Source organism: Canis aureus, chromosome 6, assembly GCF_053574225.1.
Source record: "Canis aureus isolate CA01 chromosome 6, VMU_Caureus_v.1.0, whole genome shotgun sequence".
NCBI lineage: Eukaryota > Metazoa > Chordata > Mammalia > Carnivora > Canidae > Canis > Canis aureus.
This window is the reverse complement of record NC_135616.1, coordinates 28,373,275-28,381,217: the sequence shown is the minus strand read 5'-3', so window position 1 is coordinate 28,381,217 and position 7,943 is coordinate 28,373,275.

Here is a 7,943-nt window from a genome sequence, read left to right as displayed (position 1 = left end):
CCTAATGGGGACACCAGTGGAGGCTGATGAGGGGATATATATGTTGGCAAGTGGTAACTGACTCTTACAAACACAACACCTCAGCAGATATCCAGGAAAGTCACACACAAGGCTCAGTGCCATCCTCAGGTACTGACTGACAGTCTACCCCTCCCTCTCAGGTCTGCCTCTCCCGGTCAGGCCTCCCCAACCCTGGTCTGGAAATGACCCTGCTTTGGGTCACATGAGAGCAGAAACCTGGCGCGGGGAGGGATCAATTACATTGTGACTCAGTGAGAGGGCACAGAGCCAGACAATGAGTCACAGAGCTTGCCCACCCTTCCCCTTCCCAGGAAGGTGGCAGGGTGTGGAGGCGGGTGTCCTATGTGTGGGAGCCTCCCATGTGTCTGAGCATACAGATGTGTGCGTACAGGCTCCCTGACAGTGTGGGGGAGGTACTAGGTCTGTGCTACAGTGTGAGCCCCTTCCCAAATCTGAACACAGGTGAGCATCACTGAGTTGCCATGTTGAGAGAAATTCATGGGGCCCCTCCCTGACGTGAGTCCTCTCCCCAAAACCCTTCACACAGCATGGCACCCACAACCAGAGACTTAGATTCCTCTTACCTCAGCACAGTGGGAGGACCACTGAGGAGAACCTAAACTGCCCTTTTCCTTAGAAAATCTCCACGTCCTGTTACACATATTTTAAATGCTATTTTCAGCTACAGTTTGTATTTATACCTGGAAAGGAGAGACTTAGTTTACTAGTAAGTACACTCTTAATAATCATTGCTAACATTTATTGGGCACCTACTACGTGGTAGGAACTAAATATCACCACTTTCAATAATTTATTATCACTTCATGACAGTCATATACAGTGTTATTGTGACCATGTTTCAGATGAGGAAACTGAGCCTCAGAGAACATGACTTACATTGCTGGCAAGCTAAAGATCTGGCTGGTTCTAAGGCTCAAACTCTTTCTCTACACATTGCATGCACCTATGTATCTATGTATAAACAGTGCAGCAACTTCAAGTCTTAAATACAAATTTTAAAGCATTAAATGCCCAGTTGTATTTATGGACTTTATTTCTTTAAATGTTACCCTTTGAGCAAAACTTTTATTAATATGTTGTTTAGTAAGAGACCAGAATTTATATATATATATATACCCCCTTTATATATACACATACATAAACACACACACACAACTTTGCATAAACACTTTAAACTTATTAAAAGAAAGCTACCATCTGGAAATTATTTGGGGGAGGGAGTGGTTCTTGAAAACCTATGGCATTTTCTTTAAATGCTACTAGTGGTAGCAAACATTCATCCTTTGAATGTAGAAATGATCTCTGGAAAATGGGCCTAATACAGTGCCCTTCCAATTCCCCACGTGTGTGTGTGTGTGTGTGTGTGTGTGTGTGTGTGTGTGTGTGTGTGTGGAGAGTGATTTCTCCCTTCTCAGCCATCCTTCATAAATATCTAGGCAACTTTTTTGTCCCAGGCTGTGCCCTTGATTATATCTTCTTTGTTACCATCAGCAACTGGTCAGCATATGGGCAGTGAATCCCCACTCTGAATCTTTCCTGTGAGCTAGCCCTCATGTCAACCCCTACCTGTCCCCCCAAGGCTACCCACCAGCCCTGGAACAAAAGCCTACATCCTTCCATGGCCTTCAGGAACCACTTTGACTGCCCACATGCCCTCTCCCTCTTCATAACCATCCTTCCCTCTCCCCGGTGGACACAGCTGCAGGTTTCTTGCCAAGCTCTTTTCAGTACCCAGAAGCTGGGTGAGGGTGCAAGAGGGGTCCATCTGGGTGAGTCTGAGGCCCCCACACAACAACCCTTGGAAGGTCCAGCCTGGTGTCTAACTGTCCTGCAGGCTCACCTTCCTGAACCCCCACCCAGATGGGGTCCTCCTGTACCACCAAGCCACCTTACTCCATCATGTCACTTGCACAGCCTGTGGATGCTGAGTCTCTTAACCCCAACACTATCTGAAGGATAGTGTGTTGGACTGGGGGGTGGGGGAAGCTGGCTGCAGGGGAAGAATTAACATTCAAAAGCCTGAATAGAAAGAAAAGCCCAGGGGATCCCTGGGTGGCTCAGCAGCAGGTTTAGCACCTGCCTTCAGTCCAGGGTATGATCCTGGAGTCCCGGATAGAGTCCCACATCGAGCTCCCTGCAGGAAGCCTGCTTCTCCCTCTGCCTGTGTCTCTGCCTCTCTCTGTGTGTCTTTCATGAATAAATAAATAAAATCTTTAAAAAAAAAAAAAAAAAAGAAAGAAAGAAAGAGAAGCCCTGTTTTCAGCAACATTATCAGAGAAATCGTGGCCATGAGAAAGTGACATTTATCCACAGCGTTGTGTGTGTAATAAATACAACTTACTATTCCAGTTTCTAAAGTGAGCCCAGTGTCTGAAAACCTCAGGGCTCATGTACAATAAATTAACATAATTAAAAACTAATTAGTAAAACATCACAATTAAAAGGACTCGCTGCGGCAACACCTCTCAGGTAAGAAGAGGCTGTGGAGGGCCGGCAGCCAGCACTCAGGGCAGGCCCAAAGGAGAGGCAGTGATGCAGGCCTCGCCCTCCCGGAAGGCTTCTGGCCCCCAGGAGCACCTTGAGAAACAGTCCTGCAGCAGGTGAGGACACCCACCGTGGGTAGGATGCACACCCCAGCCCGAGGGACTGTCCCACCTCCTCCAGCCCCTCAGCTCCTGACCCCTGGGCCTCTGTGAGTGATGCTACCACAATCCTGGCTGGTCCCACATTGATCTAAGCACTTTACCCGCATTCATTCATTTTGTCCCCACAACAACTTTATAAAGTAGGTTCTATTCCTCTTCCGATTTTACAAAAGAGGAAACTGAGCCACAAAGAGATTAAATTGCCTGTCCAAAGTCACAGAGCTAGTAAGTGGGAGAGACAGGACATGAAGCCAAGGAGTCTGGCTCTGCCAGCTTTACCTAAATGCAGCTGTAAGCACCTGCTCCTGTCCAACTGAGGGCTGCCTGGCCACGGCTCCTTTTGAAAACATCTGAATTCTTTGGGAAAGATAAGGAGTAAATTCCTAACATGTTAATTTTATCTATACCTTTGTGTAGCCCATTTTGACCCTCAGTCCCTGTTCTCCCCTTAATTTTTACACAAGACCGTGAGTCAGCCTCACAGACATGACCCTCTCACCTTCTTGGATGCGACATGAGGAAAGAAAGGAGGGTGAAAGACAGGACAGCCACCTCCATTTTACAGAGGAGAAAGCTGAGGACAGGAAAGCGAAGACCCATGTCCCTCCCTCTGCCCAAGCCTTGCAGGATGCCTCAGCTGCAGGACTCCAGATCCCTTTGTCCTGCTTCTTGGGCTGCCTTTCATTTCCTACCTGACATCAGCCAAAATGAGGTAAAGCCCCAGTTGGCATAGAAGCCAGGAACAGGAGCATGTTCCCATGCCAGGAACAGGGCACATCCAGGCTGACCACCCAAAGACCGAGAGACTCCCAGAAGCAACCCCCACCATCGCCCAGGGCCCAGGAGCCCTCGTAAGATGATGGCCATGTGTCCCTGGGCTCCCCCAGCGAGGAAGGAAGCCCAGAGGCCCCTCTCCTGCCAGCCCTGGCACTTGTCTGAGCAGCCTATGCCCTTCTGGGGAGCCTCTAGGCTTCCCAAAACACATAGCCTCCTAATTCCATTCTCTTCCCCCCCTCCATGGGTTTGTTCCTCTGGCCAGGTCTGCTATTGGCCAGGGACAGGACAGGGGAAACCTTTAATTGTTTTCTCACTGGCAGGAGGCTGCTAATGTGAACTGGGAGGAAGTAGGAACTTTTCCTCTTCCTTTCCACTTCAATTAGTGCTTCTTATATCACTAAACCTTCCCAAATTATTCAAGGACAGAGAAGTCCTAAACCTGTGGAAGAGACCAGAAACAGACTTCTGAGGCTGCTTTCAAAGCCACATCTTGCCCACCCCACCTACTTCCATATAGGAGCCCCCTCTAGAAGCTTCTACCTCTTTGCCATCACTCGAGACCCATGGCACACACCAGACCTGGCAAGTCCAACCTCCCTCCTCCCTTCGTAAGCTGACTCCCTCTTCCCTCAGGACCAGATCAGAGTTCTCGCCTCCAGAGAGCCTTCCCAGGGTGCCACTGCCTACACAAGCTCCAGCTGCTCCAGGGTCCCATGGCACACATCGCCAACAACTTTTGCTCTGTCCCTCGGTGAGCTCCTGCCCTTGTGTGCTTGCTCTGCTCGGAGCCAACCTCTTTGCCTAAATCAGGCACGAGTTCCCTACAGAGGGCAAGTGAGTCTCCCTGTCTCCAGCCTCCCCTCACTGCCTTCTGGAGGTCTGGGCAGGGCAGTGGCTCCACAGACACACCTAATCCGTGGTCTGGTCCCTGTTTGGGGAACCTCAGGCAGACAGACCACTACTCTATTTTCAGCTTGTTGTCCACACAGCCTTGGAGAAATAGCTGCTTCTTGCCCTCCTAGCCCCCAGGCCAGGCCATCAAGCAGTGCTCTGGCCATGTCCCACCTTCTGCCTCTTGCCTACCAAGGACCCCCTCCTTCCTCAAGGCTGCTGCCCCCCCATCACACACAACTTGGATTGTTTTCTGTTTTCTCACATGTGGAACTCCTCAGGCCTAGAAGACTAACCATCTGTTGCCATTTGCTGTTCCGGGGCTTTTCAGTTGGTATGACTTTGGTCTCTCTAATGAGATAGTGTGGGTTCTTCTCACAGGCCGACCCCTCACTCTGCTGCTTCCAGTGGGAGACTGGAAGCAGCAGGATGAATGTGAGGATGACTGCATGGTGATGCCCCCTGAGCCCTGCTGTGCAGCCTTGGGAAGCTAAGCTGCTGTATGTTCTCATCCTGGAATCTGAATTCCTGGGAGAGTGCCTGCCCATCCTCAGGCCCCAGATGAATGAACACAGCATCACACACCCCCACCCCAAAGTCAGATTAGCCATAGGTGTCTAGAAACTCCATCTTGCTCGTGCCTGTCAAAAGGGGCCACAGAGAAGGAGGGGCCAGATTACTGGCTTCCTACCCTCCATCAGTTCACAATCTAGATGGAGAGAGAAGATTCATAGGCAGGTGAACCAAAGCAGGCCTTGGGGCAGGGGGCCAGGGGGCCAGGGTCAGGGCTGCAGAATGTGGTTCAGTGGGTGCCGGAAGGAGACAGTGATGGTGGCTCCAAGGAAAGGAAGTGGAAAAGGAAGAGGGCTTCCTCCTCCCTTGAGGGGGAGGAGAAGTGAGGAGCAGGAGGCAATGGTAAGGCCTGCAGAACTACACCATCTAAGCCAAGATCCCCACCACACAGGGCTTCCTGACATCCCCATAGATGAATCAGCAACAAAAATGTAAACCCCAAACACAGAGAGAAAATGAGAAGCAATTGTTCCCAGCTCCCACTTCCATTTGCCAGCCCTCTCCCTCTCAGTGGATGGAATCATTGTGGCCATGAAGTGGCACTTGAAGAAAAAGTTTTAAATCTGTTTAAATGTCACAGTGAGTAATACTTTGCCCCCATCTTTCCCTAGTTACATTTCTCTTTGATGATCTAAGGTTAAAAAAAAATTAGCTCAAGTCTTTCTAGAATATCAAGGGCAAGGATACCAAAGAGGCAACCTAACCACGTTCCTTACTATTATCTCTGGGGTCCTGCTCCTTTATTGCCTCAGTTTGAAACACTTGTCTGTGTTATTTTATCCCCAATACTCTGCGGTGCCAAAGCAGTAGAAGCCTCAGAGATCCAGCTCTGTGCCTTTAAGAGATCAATGCCTTGGCAGAAGCAGCTTCTGCCGCTGTTTACACAGGGGTAGCTCAGTTATATGGGGCCTGGTGTCCTGGTTGCTTCTGCCCCAGCAATGTGGGGAGTGGTGGGGCATTTCACCACTTACCAGTCAGAGAGCTGAGCTTGAGAAGTGAGAGATGTGTGTTACCCCCTAAGGGGCGACATTCCAAATCCAAAATAAGCCATCCTCAGGTGGGAGAGAGGGGAGGGTGAGGGATTTTCCCTAGGGAAGAAGGAGCCCTCCACAGCTTTGGGTCCACATGTGGAGAGACACAGGGAGAGGGCCGTGGTGCAGGGGCAGAGGTGCAGTCCTGAAGGGAGTTGATGTTATACCTTATGGCAGCGTTCCTGCAGGCGTCCGAAATAACCAGATGCCCCCTTCCATTAACAACTCCACTCTCCCACTCACTCCTGCCCAGGGACTGCTTTTATTTATGTATTGACTATTATTATTAATAATAATATGAATAATGAAACACCTGTGAATAATTTACGTGGACTTGGGCGGGGCTGGGGTGGTGGCAGGAAGAGGTGAAAGACAAACCACAGCTGCCCTCCCCTTCTCTGGGGAGGTTCCTTCCTCTCCCAGCCCCCCCCCCCCCCCCCCCCCCCCCCCCCCCCCCCCCCCCCCCGACCCCAGCTCACTCCCTTCTCTTCCCCCAGACCTAGCTTTGCTTTAAGGATGTGGGGGGCAGGGGAAGAAAGAGAGACCTCAAGTAGGAACACTCTCCTACACTCCACTATTATGGCAGAAAATACATCCCACTCCATTGTGAGATCCTGGGAGGTAAGAGCCAGCCAGCACCATAAGATGATGTTAGAAGAGATATTTTGGACAAAGATATTGGCCTCTGCAGATGTGTCCTGAGGGAAGGGGGAGGAGGAGGTCTCAGCCTGGTGGGTACACACACACACACACACATACACACGTAGGCAGAGTGTGGATACAAACAGGGTCGGTGGACACATCCACACAGGCACCCACAGTCCTGACAAGACATAGGCACGCACCTCCAAGCCACCAGCTCAAACCCTGCCAGGGCCATGCCACCTTATTCCAGCACTTCCCAGGCACTCCAAGCACACAGCTCCATTGCAGAGAGGCTCTAAGTGTGAGTTTCTGTTGATTCCATCAACGTTTGCGATTCTTAGGCCACCATATAACACTGGATAATGTAAGCCCAGAACCGAGTTATGAATCAACTATACTTACACACAATTCCATCAAGAAAACACAGGAGAATCTTAACATGAAAGGATGAAGTTCCACAGTTCTCAGAATTGTACTTGCTGTTTGGTCACTCGCCCTGGATCCTCAGGGAGAGGTGTCCCAGGTGGGCTCGGGGCCTGGGGCTGCGAACCTCGGGGCCTCCTCGGGCCTCCTCCTGGCGCCGGAGAGCTCCGCGTTGTGGTTGTACCAAACGGGCTTGGTCTCGGTTTTCAGGCAGATGGGGTCTCATTTCTTTAAATAAGATTTTTAAACATACTGTCTAATAACGTCATGTAATCCGAGGGCAGGAAAAGAGAGAGACTCGGAACCCCCGAAGGAGGCCGGTGGGAGTCCGACCGGGGCCAGGCCAGCAGCTCTGCCCCCGCAACTCGCGGGGGAGCGGGCTCGTTATTTTAATTTGCCCGGCTTCTGAAGCCGTGTTGAAGAGGCTGCCCTGGAAAAGCAAACGTGGGAGAGGATGAGGGGCAGGTAAATACCAATACAATGAAAATCTGCTCTCCCGGCCCAAGTTCACCACCAGCATTTCGCCCCCAGAGGCGGGGCTGCTCGGACCCGGCTCCCGCGCCGGCCACTCCCTCTCCCGCGCAGCCCAGGTCCTGGCCCCGGCGGGCCCGGCGGGGAGCCCGGCAAAGTCGGGGTCGGGCTGGGCGGCCGGACCCTTGGCTGCAGCCCGCAGACGCGACTCCCAGCCTCGCACTTCTGGAGAGGGAGGCGCAGCCGACGGAACCCGCGGGGCCCGCGCACGCCGCGCGAGTCTGTGTCCGGTCGCAGCCCGGGTAGCGATTCGGGGGCTTTATTTCTTTGATGGTGGATTAAGGAAAAAAAAAAAAAAAAATTTTTTTTTTTTTTCGATTTGCACCAGTAAAGCAGACGAGGGCCGAAATCCAGCCGGTCCTTCGCGCTGGCTCCCCGACCCGGC